We start from the raw sequence: 26,541 nt of genomic DNA on the forward strand, positions 1-26,541 counted from the left end.
ATACTCCTGATGAAGCAATGAAACAAATCAATAAAGTTTTTGGGATTAAAAATGAACTTAGAGCCCATCAACTTGAAAATGAGTTGCTTACATTGGAACCTAATAATTTTTCTTGCATTGAAGATTTCTTGTCCAAGTTCAAGACCCTTAGATATCTCTTGGAAGGTGTTAAGGTTAAGAGAGAAGATAGTAACCTTATCTATTCCATTCTTACTAAGTTGGGACCAGCCTACTCTGTGTTTGTTTCCACCTTCCATTCTACAAGAGAAGCCTTCATTTCTCAAGGAACATACTATAAGTCCCCTTCCTTTGACTCTTTTTGTGATTCTAGAACATGAAAAACTCTTACACCTTGGTCTTCTTAATCTTGGAAACTCTTCCAAGAAAGCGTTAGTCGCCCAGCAGCAACCAAATTCAAAGAATCCTAAGAAGTCATATCCTAAAAAGAATGGTCCTAAACCAAACAAGGGTCCTAAGTAGTCTCAGCCTCAAAATGAAAAATCATTTCAACAAAATGATAAGACAAATAAAAACAAATGGAAGAAGACTGATTGACATTGCAACTTTTGTAATCGAGATGGCCACTTAGAATCCGAATGCTTTAAGAAGATGGAAGCCTTGGAAACAATGATGAAGAAACATAACATCCATTTGGAGCATTCTTCAACTTCAACTTCATCTTCAGGAATGGCACTTTCTGCATGTGGTTGTCAATCATCTCGGTCTGGTTATGCATTAAATGTATCTTCTTCTTCTCATTCTCATGAGTGTCTAAGATTCTGGAGCTTCTTATCACATGGCCAAAAACAAAGCCATGTTTTCTTCTTTAAATGATTGTAACACCAAAAATATATATGTTGGTGATGATATATCTCTTAATGTTGAAGGGACTGGAACTGTTCATCTAGACAATGGTCAATTTAATGATGTATTACGCGTTCCAACCTTATCCAACAACCTTCTATCTGTATATCAGATAACTCATTCAGGTGAAGGTAAAATCGTTGAATTTTCACCTCATGATGTTGTAATCAAGGACCTAAGAGATCCTAGATAGATTTTAGCTACTGGCATTGCTGATGATTCTACAAGGTTGTATAAATTTCACAACTTTGGGTCATCAAATCTTCCCTCAGTATTTGTTGCTCATAACGATGAAGTGAGAAAACTTTGGCATGAGCGATTTGGTCACTTAAACTATTGCTCCCTTCAGAATCTATGTAAAGAAAATATGGTGACAGGTCTTCCTATGGTATCTTGCAGAGATGGTGTTTGTTCCGGATGTGTACTCGGAAAACATCATCGAGACAGTTTTGAAAAACGTGCCTCTTGGCACGCCTCAACCCCTTTACAGCTTGTGCATAGTGATTTATGTGGTCCACTTCCAGTTGTTTCATTCTCTGGCTGCAAGTATTTCTTAACTTTCATTGATGATTTCTCCAGACGCACTTGGGTATACTTCTTAAAACTCAAGAGTGAAGTATTTAACACATTTTTGGCCTTCAAGGCCTTTGTTGAAAAACAATCTGGACATCAAATTATTACGCTAAGATATGATAATGGCGGAGAATATGTTAAAAACACATTCATCAAATTTTGCACTGAGAATGGAATTCAAATGCAACATACTGTTCCATATACTCCACAACAAAATGGTGTAGCTGAAAGGAAGAATCACACCTTAAAGGAAATGGCTAATTGTATGCTACAATCTAAAGGACTTGGTCTTAGTTTTTGGGCAGAAGCAATTAACTGTGCAAATTACATAATAAATCGCACTCCTACTAAGGCTTTAAAGAATATCACTCCAGAAGAATCATGGAGCTCAATCAAACCATATGTAAGTCACTTTCATGTTTTTGGAAGTGAAGCATGGGCCCATATTCTAGATGAAAAGTATAAAGCTTTAGAACCTAAGAGTGAAAAATGTACTTTTGTTGGATATTCTGAAGATGTCAAAGGCTATAGACTTATTCCATTTAAGTCAAAAACTGTTATCATTAGAAGAGATGTAAAATTTGATGAAAATATATCGGCCTGCGAGCCTAGTTCAACAGATGTGCCACCTCTCCCTATCTCTTCTACTTTTGAAAAAATTTCTTCTTCAGATGATGAAAGTGAGGATGACAATCCTCCCCCACCATCTCAGGATCCTCCTTCAGCTCCTCAGCTTCCAAAATGGGTTCGTGCTACTCGAGATGCAGCAGGTGATCTTGCCGGTGATCCTACAGATTAGCGACGCACACATTCTCAGTTTGACAGAGCCTCTTCTTTACTGGATCAAGCTCCAGTAAATTATGATCCTGACACCTTTGCAGAAGCTTCAGGCCATCCAGATTGGGAAGCAGCTATGAATGAAGAATATCATTCATTATTGGCAAATGATACATGGGATCTTGTTCCTCTACCAAAGGGACGAAAACTTGTTAGATGCAAATGGGTTTACAAAACCAAGTATGGACTAGATGGGAAAGTTGATAAACATAAAGCTCGTCTTGTTGCTAAAGGTTTTTCATAGGTTGAAGGCATTGACTCCTTCTCCCCTGTTGCCAAAATTAACTCTATCCGCCTTGTTCTTTCCCTTGCTGCCTCGTTCAAATGGGAAGTCCATCAGATGGATGTTAAATCTGCCTTCTTGCATGGGGACTTGCATGAAGAAATATACATGGAACAACCCATTGGCTTCATAAAAACAGACTCCAGCCTTGTATGTCGGCTTAAGAAATCCCTTTATGGTCTCAAGCAAGCTCCTCGAGCTTGGTATGCCAAAATGGATAGCTTTCTTTTAGAATCTGGCTTTTCTAGGTGTCATTTTGACAATACTTGTCTAAGGGAAAGGGAAATACCCTCCTTGGATTGCAAGACTTGAAGACCGAGAAAATAATGTAAGTGTCCTAAGTCTGTCATTTCAAATTTGTTTTTAAGGCTGGACTTCACATGGAAGACTGTAAGCCAGCCCCTTCTCCCTTCCAGTATGGAGTCAAACTTTCAGTCACTTGTACTTCTCCTAAAGTTGATGCTACCTTATACCGTCAACTTGTAGGAAAACTTTTGTATCTAACCCATACTCGTCCTGACCTTTCCTTTGTTGTTGGCCTTGTTTCTCGGTTTATGCAAAACCCATGTGAAAGTCATTGGAAAGCAGCTAAAAGAATACTTCGTTATGTTCGAGGTACAGTTCAGTTTGGGATTCATTACAGTGCCGAAGCATCTCCTCTATTGGTTGGTTTCACTGATTCCGATTGGGCTGGTGACCTTGATGATCGGAAGTCTACTGCAGGTTATGTGTTCACTCTTGGTTCAGGACCTATTACATGGGCTTGCAAGAAACAAGGTGCCATTTCTCTTTCTTCAGCAGAAGCAGAATATCGTGGTGCCGTAGAAGCTAGTAAGGAAGCCTTGTGGCTTCGTTAGATCCAGCCAGAGTTTGGCTTTCAGCAGCAGCATCCGACTACACTTTGGTGTGATAATCAAAGTGCCATTCAGCTATGCAAAGATCCAGTCCAACATCAGCGCATCAAACACATTGAACTGCACATGCACTTTATCAGAAAGCTCATTCATGACCATGTTCTTGAAGTGCAATATTGTTCAATAGATGATCAAGTTGCAGACATCTTCACAAAGGCTCTCACAGAGGCGAAGTTCACTAAACTTCGATTTATGGTTGGAGTTCATGAAGTTGTCACTAAGGGGGGATAGGTTCTAGTGCCTCCTTCCTTCTCCTATTGTGTCATATTTGTAAATCCTTCAATCCTATCCCAAAGTTGTTCTTAAGGGGGGATGTTAGGATATTCCGACACATAGGAAATAGTTAAGTACAACTTGGTCTAGTATAGAGTTAGGTAAAGTGTGTTTCTTTACCTTGTACATTTTGTAACTTACAATCCGACGGTCATGATATGTAGTGATCCGACGGTTCATTCTCTCCTCGGTATTACTGACACTTGATCCGTGGCTTGACACCTGGTTGGTCCATGATTTCTATTTAAAGTGCATGGAGGGTCATTTGTAGGGTAATCCATCTATGAGAGAAGCTTATGTAAATTTTTATTCTTTTATTAATAAATTTCCTGAAGTGGCCGCGTTGGCTTAGGCCGCGGACTGTTTCCCTCTTTGAGGGTTTTAACCACGTCAAAAATACTGGTGTATTGATCTACGATCTGGTTGTGAGCGGTGTCCTTTGGTGTTCTGTCTAAGGAACTTACCCTGTAAATTCCTACAAAACTTTCCTTGAATCAATCCCACTATTTCATCATCTTAGATAATCATACGTGACTATTTAGATCAAAACTTGCGTATATACGTGATTTTCATTCATGTAACCCGCATACATAAAGTAAAATGCTGAATAATATCTCCCCCTGCTACTTCATCAATGCAATGTTTAGTAGTATAATAATCACTAAATGAACATCAAACAAAATTTAGAGAACCATCATAAAGATACTCATGCATAACTCCTCCTGAGATCATGTAATACTGATCCTGTGGACTTGATAATAATCACCCGCTCTTCATGATGTCATGTACCTCACACCACTTCTGCAGTCATTGATAGAAGTATGATTTTAAGAGAAATGGAATGCAATAGGGTCTATCTTCCCTACGTCTTTGACTAGAGTTCCTTCTTCTTCCAAATTTGTTTGCAATTTTTAATCATGTGCTAGAACGTTTCCCATCTTATGCTTCTATTTTACATGCTTGACCTACAACCAATGGCCTTATGCCCAAACGAGTTACAAGAGAAACAATATCCATGAAACTAAACTTTATGCCTAGGGACTAATCTTGACTTTGATCTAGAATATTCCTTTTCAGATGAGTGACTTAATTCAATTTTCTTTTGAAACACCTCCTGGTGGTTGTTATTTTTATTGCACTGAGGATGTGAAGCCATTAGAGGAGATATTTCTTCATTTATAATCTTCTCTAGTGACTCAAATGCCTTTACCCATTTGTTGACTTTCTCATATTCTCCCCTTAGAGTCATAACTTAAAATTCTCATTTTTCACAATGCACTTGCTTTTCTTGAAGTTGTTTTGCTAAGACTTCTGTTCTTCTATTGGATGCTTCCAACTCCATTCTTAACATGTTCATTTTGTTAATCATAATAATTTCTTTTGTTTCCATATCTTTTCTTTCATTCCCGCGTTTATTATTTTATTTTAACGCTTTCATTAATTCATCTACTTCACAACTATCTGATACATTTGAGTCATCTTCAATAGCCATAAGTACTTGATAACAATTGTCTGAATCTGAAATTTCTTGATCATCAGATGTGTTTTGACTATCCTCATTAGAATAAAAACTTTTCTTGCTATCAAAACTTCTTCTAACATTCCTCTTTGAAATATTCTTCCCTTTCTCATGATTATATTTATAAGGACATTTGGATGCATAGTGATCTAATCTTCCACAAGAATTTTTTTTAAAGGGAAGCTTACCTTTGAATTTATCCATTCCTATCTGTAACTTTCTCACAAAATTTTCTTCATCCTCATCTAATATGTAGCTTTCATATTTAAGATTTTTATTTTCCTTCCCTTTATGAGTGCCTTTAAAGGCTGCTTCCTTCATATATGATGGACCTCATTTTCTCATCTCAAAGGCTATTAGGATCCCATGGAGCTATTCAATAGTGATACTCTTCAAATCCTGCATTTCTTCAATAACAGAGACTTTGGAAGCGAAATTTGGAGTTAGTGATCTCAAAATATTTTCAACAATAGTAGCATCCTTTCATAATCATGTATTTTAAGGGTCTCATACTGAATTCTAAACATGTTAACTTTAACACTTTTTGCCTTGGTGTCACCTTCATAAATTTGGATAAGCTTATCCCACATTGCCTTTGCGGTGTTCAACTGCATGACCTTCACAAATTTAGAGTCGTCCAAACTTCACAAGATGGCATTTACCACCTTTGCATTTCATATTGTTTCTTCCCTACAATATTTGTGGGAATAGAAGCTCGATATTGATATCCACCTTCAACAATCGCCCATACATTTTCTCCAAGTTCCTAAAAAAATTCTCTCAATATAAATTTCCAAAATACAAAGTTAGTTCCATTAAGCAAAGGTGGCTTAATAGAAAATGCTCCTTCTAGACTACCCATCTTGATGGATCTCCCTATAAGCAATCAAGCTTCTTTCGAGGGACCTACTATGATACTAATTGTTGGGAAAAATACTGGAGGGGGTGAATCCGTATTTTTAACTCACTTCAACTTTTCAATTTATTACTATGATTTATGTACACTACTGTCATTGAAGAAACCAGTGTATGTATGCAACTGTGATAAATACAAACAACGTATACCCAGTTAAATATTTTTCTTGTATTTCATCATCTATTCATCTCCTAACCAGTGTGTCATTACTTCATTATTCATTCATTAAGCAGAAAACATGAGCAATAAATAATAGATAGATCATCAACACACAAGGAACATATCAACACACATGAACACTGAGATTTTTAGGTGGAAACCCAATGTGGGAGAAAACCACCATTGTCGTCATCTCTGTCTTCTTCTTTTATTACAAAGGAAAACATCTTATAATCTTGTGCCAACGGAGATTCATACTAGTACACAAGCACCCACTTGCAGAAGGCTACAACCTTCTCTCGTTCTCTAGCACCCACTAGAAGGGAGCTCCAACCCCCTGATATCGTTTACCAACTCCTACCAGAATGGAGCTCCTACCCTCTGCACAAATTCACCAGCTACTATTGGAAGGAAGCTTCAACTGCCTCATTGAAGGCTCCAACCCCGAGCTCCTCTTATGGACCGTGTTTCATAATGTATCATATTAGATCCACCTGACTTAAAACATCAACACTTGTAGGCCACCTTTCATCATATTTTCATACTAGACCCACTTCCATCATTAAGCCCAATATCAATTAATAATACTGAAACCAAATACTAAATCAACTCATCCAATCAACATCAAAAAACCACTCACTGAATCTCAATCAACCAATGTAACTAGATTAAACCAAATAGATCATATCAATGCACAACCACTCATCAATATACCAACCCATACTTTGTTCATCCCAAAAACCAATTGCTGTCACTGCAAACCTTGATCAAACATATATCCAAATGTATACGCTACTTCTCTGAATAACACCCACATATGTACATAATCCCTCTGAAGAAGACCCGCATACATACCTCAGAATACTGACAACTAAATCTGAATCACAATAATACTGAATCAATCACAGATCACTGAGCCAATTACATATCACATTATAGCAATGTATTTACTAATCAACATTCCATTCCATAACCAACTCAACCCAACCAGTACTGTTAAAAACAATTTATCATGATAGAGACATCATCGACATACAACAACAAACATAATAGAACTGATCAATGTCATCAATAAGCCATACTATAAAACCCTTGTATGTATATGTGGCTTTCATAAATCATATCAGCGTATGTACGCTCTTATAATACACAACACCCATGTACATATTCTGAACATATTGAAATCCTTTCTTAGAATATATGCGTGACTATCCAGAAGATTATCTGCATATGTACGCGACCTTTCAGAGGAAAACCAACGTACAAATCTGAAATCACTGAATCATACTTTCGCTGCAACCACAACACATACTTCACAAAATTTATTGTCACACATTCATATGAGAGTATCATTATCACTAGATATCTATCATTTTTAGTTATAATCACAAACAGATCGAGCAAGTATTACTATTCTTTAAGATCTACCGAATTTGAGCCTCTTCCATGCTCCTTAGTGCACACCTATTTTATATTATATTACGCATTAATAACCCATAACTTTCACACCTAACACTTTTATCTCCATCTCCTTATATAGCTTTAGCCTTAGCCAATACCTTAGGCCAATCCCTTAGTAATGTTGTTGGTATTCTTTGATGATATCAAATAATCGTTGATGCACCTATTACTATGGGCCAATACCATGGTAAAGACCCTTCGTATTCAAATTACCATGGTGCGGATTTTGTATGCAACTTTGCTTCTTCATACTGCATATGTACACAACCTTGCTTCACAAGACCCGTGTATACTTTCTCAAACTTTGTCTTTTCCATCCATCTGTCACTGAACTATCCTTTCTCCATTGATACTAGATGTAGCATCTGCATAACCATCATGTTGAAATCTTTATTAAGTAGGTTTCCATCAAGGACAACACATTAGCCATAATGCCAACATAATTCTCAAATGATCCCGAAATTTTCCAAAGAAAACTACAAATTATCTGAATAGGTCTTCAAGATACTTCTATAAGATTCTCCAAGGAGGCTGCTACAACAGGTGCCAAAATTTGCTTTCAAAAGGATCTAAGTTTGTATAAAAATATAAAAAAGTATTTCTAACCAAGAGCCTGAAATTTTTTCTAAGAATGATCCTAAAATCTCTTGTAACTCTCACTCCAATTCTTCTCCCCAACATCGCAAAAATTCCCTAGTCAAAGATTGAGGATCTTCTCCACAAGCTGATGTAAAGAAGACCAAAATTTTCGCTCCAAAAATATATGTTATATCCTCTATAATAGGATAAATTCTGTACTCTAAAAAGACAAATTATGAGCTCGGTAATGACTGATTTATCTACTCCAAAGAGGACATAGACTAGGCCGAAGTCTGTTCAAGGTCTAGTCCAAATTATAAAGAGTAAAGTCATAGGTCCGAAGGTCTAATCCATAGACTAGGATGAGGTCAAAGTATGCACCTTAAAGAGGCCACATTTTGATCTAATTTGAGCTACAAAATAAATTGAATAATGCCATAAGCATACTTATTTAAAATACCAAAAGTATGCTTTAGAGGAATACTGATCCAAATATTCCTGTAAAATACACCTTAAAAGTTCCTTAAATAATGCTTCAGATAAAACTGAAAGTGCTTAATGGATAGTCGCAAATGATAAACCAAAACAATGAAAAAATCTTGTCAAAAGTCACTTTAGCCTTTATCGTTATGCTTCATCTCCAAATTTATGTTTCCATTTTAATTCTTAATCTTCCACAGATAAACTTTCCTTAAAGATATTGAGTTTTATGTGTTCTTTTTTCCATTTCACATCATTTATATTTTTATATTTCTTCTTGGCCTAGTAGAATCCTCAAATAAGGTTGAATGAGGTCATATTTATACTCATATTCATGAAGTGAAGTGGGGCCGACCTGTAGCTTTTCGAGCTAACATGTTAGTAAGCCTGTTGGTTCCAGTTTTTCAAAATTTATGAGATGGAATTTGTAGTGTAAGATTTATATAGGCATTTTATCACTTAAACTAGTTTCATGGGTTGCATTTTCTTGATTGTTTTAAGTACCCTGTCTAGCATGTTTATTTTCTCAATAGTGTAATTTTTTATTTGAAAATATGTCATATCTCATGCTTAAAATGACTTATGTAGAACTTCTTTGCAGATTAAAGACATTTGAAGAATATGGTTAATTGAGGCTCAAGTGCAACAATAGGCTTCAACAGAAAATACATTAAGATAATGAAGATCACAATCATAAGTTGTTCATTTTTCCTTACAAAGAATAAAATATACGTGAACACATGATCTAACAGGAGGGCATCACTGTTCTTAATTGCAATGCAATGTATAATCTATCAAAATTTTCCTTAGGATAGAACCTCTCTTGATAATGATCCATTATTTTTTCATTGTTCTTGATCATACATAACTGTCCCTTTGCTTTGCCATCAATGTCAATATCTCGACAAATTCATAATATGAGGGTCATAACCAAATCATGCCATAGTAACTCAATGATGCATCATAAAGATTCTAGCAATATTTACACATTGAAGGTTTCTTGCCTTTTTCATAACCCATTATGTATTACTGACAAATTTGCTTTGATGTATACACAATTCCATACAATTTTCACATTAACTAGGAAAAAATGATCTTTCAATTACATGTTCCTTACCAAAAAAATACACATTATATGATGGAATCACTTGTCTCAAGCTTAGAAACTATTTGGAAAATACTCATGGACTCATGAACATGATTGTAGTCCTTATATTTGCTTCATACATTCCACATTTTCATGCATTCTCTTAATGCATTACAAAACATATTTTATCTTATGAGTGTATTATTTGTTCATTTAATATTTTTTCAACATGGTAGCTCAATCTTAATCAATAATTATTAGAAAAATTGTTTGGAGAAAACCATTGATTGGAAGCAAACCTATTATTTTCTCTTAGCCATAGGCTCTACTGTGCTTGTTTTGTTCAATAATGTGTCATTCTGAGGTTGGGCCATGACTCCATAAAGACAATGGCTTAAAAAGATCCAAGTATGATAGATAACCAATAATGAAAAAAAATAAGGTTAAGGTACCAACCTTGACAACCTCCAACCAATAGAATTACATCCCCACCGTCCACCCACTCGACCCAAGGTAGCACACCCCCTTCTTTGATCACAATAGTCCCCCAGGATATGCCACTATCCTTTTAGGGTCACCAACTTGGGTTGGCCAAGTATGCCTTAGAGCTCTGTGGCTTATAGGATTTTGATCTACCTTTGGGGCTTTAGGTACCCTTCAAACCCCACACATAAACACTTGCCCCTATAATCCTCCCTCCAAGGATCCAACCTTCCACAAGGAAACCGAAAGAGAAGTGCACTCAAAACATTGTCACAACATGCATATCAACATGCATATATGCCACTTGTACCATTCTCTCATCAACACCTTATCTTCTAGAGCCTTCATTCCATAAGACTACATGTAGCACTTTCATTGAATTCCCAATCATGCTATCAACTTGTTTCTGGTTATATGTTCACCATTAACCACTATTAGTCATCTTAATCATGTTATGGCAGTAGACTAATTCGAGTCTTTATGCATGCATATCCATTACTGTATGCATGTAGCATATCTTCATGCATCTAGCACATCATTATTTAATATCTATTCAATAGACATGCATTGTTGAAGTATTTCATATCTTGCATTTTTATCATGCCTATGCTATTATTCATCAACATATAACTTCTCAAAACATTAAAGAAAAGTATTAAAATTAATAAAATATACGTTAAGAGATTTCCCTTCATGGTTATGGCTACATCACTCGGCCATAAAATTTTGCAATTTTGTTAGGATGCTCTAGGGAATCTAGTCAACATCTTGCATGTTTATCTTGTCGCATCAAAGTCAAGTTAGTATTTAAGTAACATCAATGTATTCATATATACCAAAAAATAATTCCACATAAGTACACATTCATGAATATATATTAATTTAAAACTTAAATTCTTTCCTATACTCAAACCCATCTAGGTTCAGTGTTGAACCTTAGCTCTGATGCCACTTTGCCACATAGTATCAGAGCTCCCATTTCATCTATTCTTGAGCCCATCTAGGTCCAATCTTGAACCATGCTATGATGCTACTTTTAAAATAGTATCAAAGCTCCCATTTCATCTATTCTTGAGCTCATTCAAGTCTATTGTTGAACCATGCTCTAATACCACTTTGTAACAGAGTATCATAGCTCCCATTTCCTTTGTTCTTGAGTCCATCCAGGTCCAATGTTGAACCATGCTCTGATACATAACATACCCATTTCCCTCAATGAATTACAAAGGTTATGAGGTACCCAAACCTTTCTTTTTATTTTTACTATCTTGACAATAATCTTTGATACCACTTATCACATACCCTTATTAAAATTGTCTTAACCACACACAAAAACTTGATTTTCACCTCTCATAAATTTTGTGAAACAATTTACATGTAAACCTTTCTTCAAATACTTTGTATACAACCAATTAAGTAGTCGTTCTCTTGTAGATATTTTGTCAAAAAAATTGTATGAAATCAAATAAGAAACGTTGATATGATTCCACTTGTAACATACTAATTGAAATATGCCACTCAATCATACAACTTTTGATTCCCTCTTTTGAGGTATTTTATCAAACAGTTTATATGCAAATTGTAATAAAACAACTATAACACATTTATTCAAATGCTTTGAATCCAAATAGGCATATATAAGCTACAATAGTACTATCAAAAAACATTTATAACATACAAAAATACATTCCCCATCCAACAAACAACATTTTCATTAGGGCATTTGATCAAACAATTTGTATGCAATGAATCGTTAAACCATTTAGGCATTTATTCAAACAATTTGCATCCAAACTAATATAGAAACTTCCTCAAGGAATATACCCTAAATTTTAGTAGTCCAAGTTCTAAAAACTAAACTAGATGATTAGTTGGATTTCCCCTCATTATGGTCCAAATTTCAACTTCTAGAACCTCCAAAAAGAAAAGTTATAGCACAAATTCCAACATGACCTCTTTGATGCATGATTTTATGAGAATCTAGGAAGCTCAATTTCATTTGATAATATATCCTAAGATATCATGACCCAAGATATGAATGTTGGATCAAATTATCATCAATATTTCCCCTCACTATGGTACAAGTTTTAATGTTTGGCACCTCCCAAAAGAAAAGTTATAGCGAAAATGCCAACATGGCTTGTTTGATGCATGATTTTAAGAGCATCCAAGAATCTCAATTTCCTTTAATAATATCTCCTAAAATATCGAAAACCAAGATCTAAAAGTTTAAAAATATGATCAATGAGATTTACCCTCACTATGGTCCAAGTTTCAGCTTCTAGAACCTCCTAGAAGAAAATTTATAACAGAAATTCCAACATGACCTATTTAAAGATGTATTTAGGAAGCCCAAATTCCTTTAATCACATTTTCTAAAATTCCACAACCAAATAATTGAAATTTGGGCTAGAGAATAAGTGGGATTTCCATTCAATGTGGTCTAAGTTTCAACTTCTAGAACCTCCTAGAAGAAAAAATTTAGTAGAAATTCCAACATGATCTATTCAGATAAAAATTCAGGAAGCCTATCTTCCTCAACCAATGTCGTTACAAAATTTAATATATATAAAAAGATACAACCGAATAATTTAAAAACAACAAAGAAGCATGCATGTCACCAAACCATCTATGCTAGAAATATCATTAACAATTTTTTTTTTTTTATCTATTGTAGAATGAAAAATATTGGAAATTGAAGAAGGGTGAGCCATGTTCAACCCCACAATAGGCTCAAATGCGCTGCAATTTTTCTAACAGGTGGATACCCTCATGTTAGATTTTGATGCCTTGAAGGAAAAACTAAACTCAAGGATTTAACACATATTTTTCAGACTAGATTTAACGCAAAAAGTGAAGGCCATTCTTCTTCACACACACTGAAAGCAACTCAGTGATAAAACATTCCATCTTTGACCAGGATTACATTTACAAAAATACCAAGCAGGTATGAACAACAAAGTGAGACCTTCTCTGATCATTGCAATCCCTCAAACCTTTGATCTTTAGTGCTCTATGTGCCACACATATCCAGGCCCACTCCCAGTACTTAGAGCCCTCTAGTCCAAAGAAAAAATGCTACAATGCAGTCATTTCCTATCACACAATTTTTCATCAATTCTCATGTCAATTTGAAATTCGAAGTGAGGGAGAAAAATTAGAAGCTTAAGAACCACAAAGAAGAACCCATTGATTACTCCTCCCTCTTATTTTTATAATCACACCTTGACTCTTCATCTTCCAAACCTTTTAGCTTCTTAGGAAGACTAACCATCACATCAAAGGGAAATATTCACCCAAGGTATATTTTCCCTTTCAAGTCAAGTTCCCCCCCTCCGCAAGGCATTCTAATTTGTTGGTTGCCCCCATTCTTTAGCTCTAGAATTTTTATTAATAAAAATAAACATTACATCATATAATATAGTTTAACATCATAACATCAATGCTGCCACCCAAAAATTATATGTTCTTAGTTACATTACAAAATTTGGTATAATGAAAGGGGTGTCACAGAAGGAATTAGGTCTGAGTGCTTTTCTTGTGGCCATTTCCTTAAACCTTTTTACCTTCCATAGAAATATTGTGCTCATGGTAAAGGAATTTTTTCTTCTATAACTAGACAGGGCATATGGTTGGTGATGCATTCATCACTTGAAATCAATCTAACAATGGTTCAAAGAGAAGGTTACTAAAGTAGTTGTTAAGCTCCTTTTCAATGTCATATGATCTGATAGTCTATTTCAATGATTATTCGTTGTTGGGCATGTTTTGTATAATTAACTTTAGGTAGAATTAGTTTCATTTCAGTTCAAGGGGGTCCTATGCGGTGACCATTTTCCCAAATGGGGGTATTAAGCCCCTAAGACAATTTTTTTGGGTATAATTTTGTTACGATTTGTGTTTCTGCAACCAATGGTTTTCAATCCATTGTGATTTTACCCTAGGTAAGGGATTAAAGTTGTAATTAGTTTGGCTTAGATTAGGGTTTTGGGTACTACAAAACACCTATATATGGTATTGTGAATATTGAAGTTAATATAATGAAGAACCTAAAGGTTTGGCTCTAAGTTTTGTTGATTTTACCAGTTGAGTTTTTCCAAGATAAATCTTTGTATAATGTGTTTGCATGGTACCATTTGATTTTTGTTTTGATTAATAATATGTATGCATTGCTTCACTTGAAAAGGTTTATAATTTACATCCTTGAGGATGTGGATTTTATTGCAATTTCTTATGTTCAAGTTGGTGTGATGGAAAAATGTGTTTTTCCCCCCTACTTTGAGCCATTTAATCCTATGCTTTTGCCTCCATAAACATTATTTTTTATTACTTCTAAAATCAATGTTTTCTTGCAATTTAGTTCCATGTGGAAAAATATCATTAATCATTCCAAAGTCTTTGCTTTCCTTTTGGAGGGAAACCATGCAGTTTTCTCGAAGTTGTTCATCCTAAAAAATATCACCAAACTCTTCCTTGTTCTAAGCTTGTGCTTGAGTTTGAGCTATTTGAGTTTTTAGTGGAATAAGTATATTTTAATGCCTTTGAGGTTGTTATATTATACCCACCATTCAATAATGAAGTGGGGGTATTTAATTGTTTGTTTGAAGTGGAAGTTGTCTTCTTCCAAGTTCCTTTTTCTACCTTTCTGCTCCTCAAGGGAGGTTATTAGATTAAAGTCTCCTCTTACGATCCATTACTCGAATGAAGAGAAACTCCTAGGATTTGAAGGAGTCAACAAAGGATTTTTTGAGGCAAATAACTAAGGGTCAATGGACATGAGTAAGGGCACCTTTTTCCTTGTATCCTATTTCTCATAAACATATCATGATAAGTAACATGTAGTAATTAAGTCTCATTATATTTTTTTTGTGGGATTCCACAATATGTTATTCCTTTAAATAGACTGATGAAACAAATGGCATGAAGACTCAATGGTTATATATTTTTATGTTGCAAATCCTTGAATCATTACATTGCTACACTTTGTGTCTTGAAGGAACAACAAGTATTAGGTTGCTTTTCTTGGATTTTGTTACTAAGGATTCTTTACTTCCTTTTTCATTTATGGTTATAACATTCTAGGAAATTATCTCCATTTATATATATTTTCAATGGAGTATATATTTATTTTAGATGGATCTTTATTGACCAAAGTCTACAAGGATGGTTCTCTCTTCCTTAAGAATTTTCTTAGTAAATTTTCTTGGTTTCTTCTTCTTTTTTCTCTTGTTGAGGCCTTTTGGGTGCTTATTTTGATGCCAAGGCCATGGGATTACCGCAATCTAGTATTGGATCCTCCTGGTTTGGATTTTATTTTGACTACATCCCCATGTAGTTGAGCTAACTACTTCAAGGTTAGGTAGTCCATGTAATGGCCTAAAATTAAAACATGCAAATTAATCACATAAATTAAGGTCATTAATCATCAACATAATAAATATTTCAGGTGGTTAGTATATAATTGATGAAAAACATGAGAGATGAGGACTTACATGTAAAAAAAAAAATTAGCTTACTTGAAGTTTCATAATCATTACATGATTCAAATCCTGCTGACTTCAACCAATGTTTTGGGGACGACTCTCCGCCCAATCCTAGGCTCAAATGAAGTAATTGTTTCTAAAAATGGCCACCCTCGAGCCCTAAATCAACTGCCTTAGCTAGTGAATCCTTCTCTAATTATTGAAGTGAACATATTTTCTTATTACTTCCCAAATCCTAAACTATTGAGGACTTTCATCCTATGAAAAAATAATCAAATATTTAACAAATATTCTGTGAAAGATCATAAAATTGGACTATTACTTGATTTATAGATTTAATAAACAATTTTGTGCAATAAAATGGATTATTCATCAAATAATTCTTATAATAACTTAAGGCCACAATGTTTAAACCATAAATATGATACCATATGTGATGGACCGAAATTAAAACATGTAAATTACTCAGATAACTTAAGGTCATTAATCATCAACATAAGAAATATTTCAGCTAGTTAGCATATAATCTAAAAAAATCCAAGAAAAATGAGGACTTACATTTAAGATGAAGAATTAGCTTGAAGTTTGTAAATTGTTGTAGGATTTAGATCCCATTGACTGCAACCAATGATGTTGGAGACAACTCTGTGCCCAAATATAGGCTCAATTACACCAAGTCTTTCTAAAACTGACCACCCTCAAGCCATCAATCAACTACCTATGATAGTGTTTCTTTTTCCTTGTGTACCTCTTAATGGGATATGAGACCATCTTGAGGAGGTTGAGTGCCTAGTATTAGAGTTTTGATGTTGAAGACACAAATTGGGTGTTGGAATTTTATGCCTGGGGTTGTACCTAGTACGAGTTGTGGAGGGAGTTGTGTCAGCCTTTTGAGATGCATGGGGTACGTGAGTAGTAGACTTGATGCTTGCCTTGGGAAGATGAGGTTTGAGCCTTGAGGCTATGGTATAGACCAATGGGGTTTTAAGCCCAATTTCGAAAATTGAGAAAGAAGAGTTTAAGAGTACCCATGTTTTCCTAGTGTTGTGATGTAACTTTCGATGCCCATTGTGGTCACTTGGATGGCCTTATGCTAGTTCAACTGAGGGTGTTGGATAGGAGAGAAGAAATAAATAAATAAATAAATAACTTATAAGTTAAAAGATTAAACTTAACTTCAGGATGAAGTTCCTTGAAGAGAGGGAGTATGCAATGCCCAATATTAATAGATCAATAAATAATAATAATAATAATAATCAAATAAATAATAATAATAATAATAATAATAATAATCATCAAATAAATAAATAAATAAATAAAATAATAAACAATAAAGGAAATAATATAAGTAAATAAAATAATACATAATAAAGAGAAGATAATAATAGTAAATAAATAATATAATATATAAGAAAGAGAAGATAATAATAGTAAATAAATAAAATAATAAAGTGAAGTTCCAAATAAATAAATAAAATAAGCTATAAAAATAGTAGGAGTAAAGTAAAATCAATAAAAAGTAAAAAATGAATAAAATAAGCAAGAGCGAATTAAGGAAAAGGTTGAGTTAAAGAAAACATATGACAAAAAATAGAAATTGGCATGATGGCGCATGAATTCTATGCATGAATATTATCATTCCATTTTTGGAACAAATTGTTCTATTTAAAGGATGATAAGAAATATGTGAAGCCTTAATTATTTTCTAAAGGAGAATTCCAGAAGAGAAGGATCCACTGACTAAGGTAGTTGATTGAGGGCTTAGGGGTGGCCAGCTGTAGAAAGACTTAGTGCAAATGAGCCTATGATTGGGTGGAGAGTCATCCCAAAATATTGGCTGCGGTCATTGGGATTTGAATAATGCAATGGTTTTTAAACTTCAAAAAAGCTAATTCTTTGCTTTACAGGTAAGTCCTCATCTCTTGTAATTTTTGTAGATTATATGCTAACCAACCAAAACATTTACTATGTTGATGATTAATAACCTTAATTTATGTGAGTAATTTACATGTTTTAATTTCGGTCCATTAGAATTCAAGTATTGTTATGTTTATTGTTTTCAGGGAATTATTAATGTTGCTTCACTTATGTCTATTTCCTTTGGAGCATCACTTAAGTTCTCTTTAGCTTCACTACTGGAGTCTTTATCATGTACATTGTCCTCATTTATTTGTTTCGCATCGTAAATTAGAGAAGTCATGTTAGGGTTTGAGTTTTCATCCACTTTTTTCCTTCACTTGTTCTATGAATCTTGTTATTGGTTTGTCTCTAGATGTTCATTTGTTGAGTTTGTTTAGTAATGAGATTGATTTTATTTCTCAATTGAATTTGGATTAATTTTAGGTTTTTCTTGGATTATGATCTATTTTAGACTAAAAGGAAGCAAAACCTTTTTATTTTTAATCTTAAATGGGGTTAGAGTCCTTGGTTAAGGTTGGCTTTTTGTTGGTTTTTCCTTTAGGGTTTCTAAAACCCTTTATTGTTTGATTATTTAGTTGTAACAACCCTGGGTTATATTTCCATGTAAACAGGCAAAAATCAACCAAGGTCATGGGAAACATATTCCAAGCTGAATGGAGGGAAAAACATCATATTGGGGGGTCAGTTCTGGTTAATTAATGGCTATGGAAATTGACAATGGCATTTGCAAAAGGAAAAATGCAACAAATGGAAACTTAATATAAGAAATAAAGGAAAATAGGATAAAAGGAATATGAAGAGACAAGAAAATGTATGCAAGGGAAAATGGAGAGAAAGTAAAGGAAAATGAAAGAAAAGAGGAAAGGAAAGGAAGAGACACCAAACATCAATGTGTTGACGGTGTTGGACCTCCCAACAAAGGGGATCTCCCCAATATGAAGTCCCAACTAACCTCACATTATTTGGTGTAGGAGTCCCATCCAATATAATGGCCTGATTTCCATTATCTTAGAGATTTTCCTTACTTCTTGCTGTTCAGCACATGAGAGTGTTATGCTTGTAACTTAAGAAAGCGAGGTGAGTATGCCTGGTGAGTGCGTAATGTAACTCTGTGCTTGGGTTCTCTTATTGTCAAAAGGGGGAAGCAAAGTGACCCTCTTGATGAGAGGGAATAGTCCCAACCTAGGAAGAAACACATGCAAACAACAACAAGGGTTTGTCCAACATCCAATGGAATAGTCCACAACGATGCGATAATTGCAAAAACCAAAGTTCAATGAAAAACATGTAAACTGTCCAGCGGAGTAGTCCACACAGGGGTGACGGTCATTAAAATCAAGATAACACAAATATGGTATGTCTAATGTCTGATGGAGTAGTCCACATGGACGAGATAACAATGATAAACAATACAACACATATTCAATAATATGAGTACTAAAATAACTGAAGTAGTTTAACTATCTTAGTACAGGTTACGAAAACATGCATTATAAACGTTTAAAGAATATCCTTACAAACAGATACAAAACATGTGTGAAAACTTGCTGGCTTGAGACAGCCTTTAGAATTAAGAAAAAGATCCAAGACACATCTGTACACCATACATCACGAATCCCAGCAGTGGGACGTTGAAGCCATTGCTCACTCCTCAAAGAACAAACTATAAACTCTCAAGGATATATGGGAGGAGCCAAGGTGAAAAAGTCCTTTGCTCATACAATGGGGGGTATATATAACCAAGGGGGAATAACTGACCTTTTTGACTCTTCGCCTTCCTTCATGACTGTTTGAGTTCTTATGAATTTTCGACTTTACATGACTCTTCAACTTCATATGTGCATCTCTTGGACTTCCACTTTACATTACATTGATTACAACAAGTATCGCCCATAGTAGTGATGTGGCCGAGACAATTCATGAAACAAATTGACATGACACTACTGACGTGTACTGGCTAGCTGTGGTGTCCGTGTCGAGCAACTGTGCTACTGAGTGATGGTATGCTCTCAGTGTAACATGTCTTCACCTCCGCATGGAAAAGTGTGCAGGGTCTTCGATGGTCTGGGTCTTTTCTTGATGGTGCATGTGTATGTGTCCCTTTGGCTCGCTTGCTCGATGTACTCCGTGCATTTGTTTGACTGTGAGCAAGTCTTATAGCATGCGCTTCTTCTCCATACCATTCGTTGTCACACCATTTTTTCATCGATGTACATGTTACTACAATCACTCATGACAAGACGACATTAAATCCAAAAATATCCTGGTCTAACATGATGCATTATTTTCCGTTTCGGTGCAGGTGACGAGGAGAGGGACAAGGAACTGAAGTTGCACAGAGCATAAAATAGGCCAAGATGTGAGGCTCTAGAGAACTGTTAGGAAAAATTGTGCAAATGTCACTAGGAGGCAGATTTTCACGATCCAGGGCATTAGTGACAACTGCGGGGAAAAACCAAGATGGGAGGTAGAATTGCGCAGTTTCTGGGAGGAAATCCAAGCGGGGTTTCGGGGAACTGCTGGGCCAATCTACATAATTTTCAAGGGGAACAATGGGTAGGTAATCCAACTGGGATTTGTGCAATTTCTATGGGGAAGATAGTGCGGGAAGGAGGAGGCATTGACAAAAAAATCTGCATAGTTTTCCAGAGGAGGACAATATCAGGCTGCAGGAGTTGCTAGTCAAATTTGCGCAATCCTGGGAGACAGTTCGGAACCGGACATAGCTGCACAATTTCTAGGCTAGTTGCAGAGCGAGAAAGAAGGGCTGATGAGAACCAGATCTGCACAATTTTCTAAGTGAGAGCAGAGCAGGTTAGCAAGGAAGCTTGCATGATAGTTCTGCGCAATTTCTACGCTGATCGTAGAGAGGGGAAGATCCAGATTTAAACAGGAACACAATAAATTACAGATATAACCATAAATACAGAGATGCAACATAAATAACACTTCATTTCATTAATATCAAACACTGAAATATGCTTACAAATAGAATGGAAATAATACTAGCTCGAGTGATGGTAACTTATCTATGAGAAGAGATGTGGCGGCTACATGCCTCTGAACTGGGTTACAATGAGGCTCAAGGGCCTTTTTATTATTGAACAATAAGAGAAAACCTTAAACAACCAAAACCCTAACCCAAGGAGATGTAACACCAAGAGTTTATGGGCTCTGTTAGAGTTAGTTGGGCAACCAACTTCCCTGGGTCGTAACTTGGTCATATTATCTCCGTTTGATGCGCATGATAGCTTGTTGGAAAGATATCTCCGAGGAAGAAAAATATTGACATGAGAAAATCATTGGATTTGTTTTCCAAAAAACTTCATTTAGGGCCTCAAAACGGCTCTGGAAGTTCAGGACCTGAAAAACTACCAAAAAAAGTAAGTTGTGCTACAATTAAGGAAACTGAAAAAAAAAAAAAAAAAAAAAAAAAAAAAAAAAAAAAAAAACTGAAAGAACAATGGTGAGGGTCCAAGTGGAATAGGTGAGTGGCCACCAATATCCACTTGGATCAGTCCTCCCCCCTTAGGAAGCAATGGTCTCGATTGCGTTGAGTTCCTCCATGAGATGAGGAAAATTCTGCTGAACTTGATCCCTAGTGAGCCATTTGCCTTGGTGCAAAAGTTGGCTGGCTTTGACAACTTGATACAACTGGCTCTTCTGCTGGTTAGTGTTCTTGATCTGTGTGTCCATGATACGATCAATTGCATCTTGTTCCATACAGTTTGGATTTAACTCTATTTGTGTGAGATGTTTTGCAATGTCGGACGTGTCGAATAATGGTGGAAAGTATGGCTGAAGGTGATCCACATTGAAAATTGGGTGCAGGCCAAGGAATGGGGGAATGTTGCACTCAAAAGAATTATCTCCCACAACCTTGGTGATGGTGTATGACCCATATCGAAGTGGGTGATTCTTGCGGCAGGGCCCAGCGAGACATGCCTTTTGCAAATGTAGCCAAACTTTGTCGCCCATATGGAACTTGTGTGGCACCCGATGTTGATCATGCCACTACTTGTATTTAGCATTGGCCTTGTCCAATATGCCACAGACTTGTTGGCGGATTTGTTTAATGTGCTCAGTGAAGCTATTTTCCTTGTCGGCTTCGGACTGGACATGAGCCGAATTCACCTGAGTCACTGCAAATGGTATGGCCACATCAATGGGATATAGTGGTTGGAATCCTAAGCCCACCTAAAAACGGTTGTGGCTAGTCGAGCTCTGGAGAGCTCAATTGTAGTTGTGCTGGGGATAGGAGAGGCTCTCATCCCATGTATGTGGATGTTTTGAGTTGTACATGCATAGAATGTGTACGATCATCCGGTTGATGACCTCTGTCTGGCCATCATTTTGGGGATGAAAAGATGTGGACTTAGTGAGCTTGGTGTCCAGCATCGACCAAAGACAAGACCAAAATGTATTGAGGAACCTGCTATCCTGATCTGAGATGATAGACTGTGGGATCCCAAAGTGTACCCACACTCTTTCAAAGAAGAGTTTAGCAGTGGCTTCTGCTGTGATATTATTCTTGAAGGACACCATAATGGCCATCTTTGAGAATCTGTCGACGACCACAAAAACACAGTTGTTGCCATGCTTAGTAGAAGGAAGGCCCGACATTTAATCCATGGAGATAGATTCCCAAGGACGACTAGGAGTAGGCAGCAGAATATAGATGCCTTGATTCTTGATGGTCAATTTGGAAATGGCGCAAACAGTACAGGATTTGATGTACTTCCCAACATCCTGTCAAAGATTCAACCAATAGAAATACTTATTCAATACTGCCACCGTTTTCTCGACCATGAAATGCCTAGAAGCCCAACTGTAGTGTGCTTCCCAAATCATCTTTGCATGCTCACTTGAAGGAGCACAAAGGTGTCCCAGGTGGCATAAGAGAGGATCTTAGATGTGAAAATATGGAACTTGCTGACCCTCCAAGAGCATAGGGTATGTGTGGACGAATTCTGGATTGCTTTTCTAGCGAAGTGGCCAATCAGAAGTCTCATGCCCACAAGAGTTGAGCACGGTGGTTAACGCCATGATCGGTGGTTGGGTGAGGTAGTCTGCAACATTAATGGTGCTGCCCTTCTTGTACTTGATATTCAAATGGAATTGTTGCAGGTATGTGGACCACTTCTGATGGTGATCATTCTGCAACTTCCCTTACGTTTGTATGAACTACAGGGGTCAGTGGTCTGTGTGGATGACTGCTTCCTTCCCCAAAATGTAATGCTTCCATTGTTGGTAGGCCTGTGTCGGAAAGTGTCTCACTGTGATATGCCACTGGATACCCCTGTTGAGTAAAGACTGCCCCATTAGCATAGTCAGAGGCATCTGCCTTGATCTAAAATAGTTGTTGCAAGTCTGGTAATGTGAGCACTGGTGCAGATCAGAGGCGATGTTTCAACTCCACGAATGCCTTCTGTTGAGATTCAAACAAAAATAATTTTTCTTTTGCTCCTCCCTTGGTGACTTGACTGAAAGGCCAAATGATATGAGAGAACCCCAACACGAACCTGTGGTAGAAAGTGGCAAGACCCAGAAAGCTGTGGAGCTCTATCAGAGTGGTTGGGGCTAGCCAATCCCGAATGAGTTGTATCTTGGTTGGATCCACATACACCCTCCCTTCATCAATAATGTATCCTAGATACTGAACGTAGGTCATGCCAAAAGTGCATTTCTCAAAATTGGCACATAGCTTGTGTTGCAGTAGTGTTTGGAGAACCCATTGGATGTGGTGGAGGTGCTCTTCCCAACTTTGGCTGAAGACCAGGATGTCATCCAAGTATAGCACAACAAATGAGTTGGTGAATGGCTACAAGATGTCATCCATCAAACTCATGAAGGTTTCAAGAGAATTCACCAACCTGAAAGTCATAACCAACCATTCAAAAAGGCCCTCCTTGGCTTTGAAGGCAGTCTTCCACACATTGGAGGGTTTGATTGGTACATGGTGATATTCGAATTTCAAGTCAATCTTGTTGAAATATTCCCCCCCTTGAGTTGGTCCAAAAGGTCATCAATCTGTGGGATCAGGTACCTATTTTGGACAGTGATCTTTTTCAGTGTCTGATAGTCAATAGAGAGTCTCTAAGTCCCATCCTTCTTTTGTACCAATATGATTGGGCTCCCATTAGGTGATGAACTCGGCCGGATGTGACCTTTCTGCAGCAGTTCCTGAATCTACCTCTTGATTTCATTATTCTCCAGAATGAAGCATCGATATATTGGTCTATTGGGCAACGAAAAATTTGGGGTCAGATCGATGGAGTGCTGGACCTAACAGTGCAGAGGAACCCATGTAGGGGAGGTGAAGATGTCCTCGTACTCCTCCATGACCTTGTCCATCTATTGTTGTCATGTGGAGAGGCCCTGTTTGGAGGTCATGGCCACCGTATTCTTCTTTCGCTGAGGGTGTATCATCTGGAAAATAAATTTCCTGGTTTTGGAAATGAACTTACTACATTGTTTTGTAGTAACCATAGAGATGGCGATAGGCGATGCTACCTCTGGTATCCTGTACAAATTATTTCCCAAGGTAACAATAATAATGCGAGGCCTTGACTCATACATAGCATGTCACTTCCACAAGTATGGTTGGTCTAATAATACATCAAAAACATCAAGGGGAGCAACATCACATAATACCTCATCCGTGAAGGGCTTGATGCTGTATGGAAGGCGACACTGTTGGTTCATGCGAAGATCCCGTCCTTGGTGAAGCCACCCAATGGTGTATGGTTGTGGGTGTGTTGTGGCCGATAAGTCCAACCGCTTCACGACCTATAATGAAATGAGGTTATTTTGGTCTGTCGACAATGAACTTTAGCAGGGAACCCTTTACCCATATCTAGCAGTGGAAGAGATGCTCCTCCTCCTCTGGATCTTCGGGTTCCTCTTTCTGAATCTTCATGGTGGCAACAGTCGTGTTGGGCTCTACATCGATAATTTTCTTCCCTTTATCATTCCCCTTGTAGGTTTCTGACTCAGAGTTAGAACATGCATATGATTCTGAAGCCTTCAACTCGGCCACCAGTGACTGCTTGGCCCAACAGTCACTTGTGTTGTGAGTGGAGCTCTTATGGAACTCACACCACTTTCCCGTGTCCTTCTTTAGATTTGCAGTGTTGTCCTTTGCTTGTGGCTTTGGCAAGTTGTCCTGAGTCGTCCAAGCTTGGATTTTTACTTTGTTTTACAGTTTGGGGGCACCTTTCCCTTACTTCGGATTCGCAGATCCAAAGTCTTGCTTCTTCTATTTAAACTTATGCTCGATCTTTATGGCATATCAGTATGCCGTGTCGAGCGAGGAGATGTCCAGGAACTCGATATCATCCTGGATGTATCTATGTAGGTAGTCGTGGTACTTGAGTACCAAATGTTTCTCAAAATCCTTGATACCCAACTTTGTGCGAAGGGTATGAAAACCATTGGTAAAGCTGAAACATCTTGGTCCCTTCCCTACTACAACGTGGTCCACTTTATGTATTTGTTCTCATAGCTCCCGACAGGGTAGTACTGCTCCTTGATGGCGTCCCGGAACAAATTCCAAGTGGGAGAGATTGAAAACAATGAGGTCATATTCTCATCCTTCTACTCACAGTAGGTTTCCCACTAGTCCTTGACATGGGGGGCAACTTTGAGAAGATCATAAGTAATATTTTCCTGGCTGGAAATTTCATGAACAGAAAAATATCCTTCTAGCATATTTAACCATTTATCTACGATGTCTGTATATATTTGGCCCTCAAATATGGGAATGTCAAAGTTTACTTGTACCTTAAAAGGTGTGGAGCCTCCAGAGTTGGCTATTGGATGTGGATGCGTCACCAGTGGGCAATCGTTGAAGGATCCGGGCAAAGTTATCCATCATCGCGTTCCTTTGTTTCTCAAGGGCCTCCTCAAGTAATATTTTGATAGGATATTGTTATCACCCCAAGAAACTCTCCTAGGTTGTAGCTCGGAGATGCTCGGGAACATTACAAATTCAAATTATTGTTGCAAATGGATGAATGGAAGAGATGATGCTTGTTCAAGCCATATAACCACTTCTACTTTGCTTGAATCTAGTGATCCAGGTGGATGTTGGTGGCCACCCACCTATCCCATTTGGACCCCACAACTGTCTCTTTCAGCATTTTCAGTTTCCGTAATTATAGCACAACTTACTATTTTTAGCAGTTGTTTCGGGTCCTGAACTTCCGGAGCCGTTTTGAGGCCTTAAACGATGTTTTTTGGGAAATTTGGGGGCAACATTTCCCTTCCCAAAGTGGTAGTGCTCGGATAGATCTTTCTAACGAGCTATCGTACGCGTCAAACGAAGATCGTATGCCAAAGTTACAACCCTGTGAAATTGATGTACCAATTTACCCAAACGGGGCCCACAATTTGGCGTTTCATCTTCTAGGGTTAGGTTTTGGGATGTGAAGGGTTTTCCATTGTTTCTCAACAATAAATAGGCCTTGGAGCCTCATTGTAACACAATTTTTAGAACAGTTCAGAGGCATGTAGCCACCACATCTCTTCTCAGAGATAAGCTACCATCACCCTAGCTGGTTTATTTCCATTACTGTTTGTAAGCATATTTCAGTATTTTACATTAATGAAATGAAGTATTATTTCCGCTGCATATCTGTGTTTATGGTTCTCTGTAATTTTTTGCGTTCCTGTTTAAGTCTGGATCAGTGGTATCAGAGCGGTCTGCTTT

This window comes from Pinus tabuliformis, chromosome 7, assembly GCF_031772625.1.
Source record: "Pinus tabuliformis cultivar Carrire ecotype Pingquan chromosome 7, CPIR1, whole genome shotgun sequence".
Taxonomy (NCBI): Eukaryota; Viridiplantae; Streptophyta; class Pinopsida; order Pinales; family Pinaceae; genus Pinus; species Pinus tabuliformis.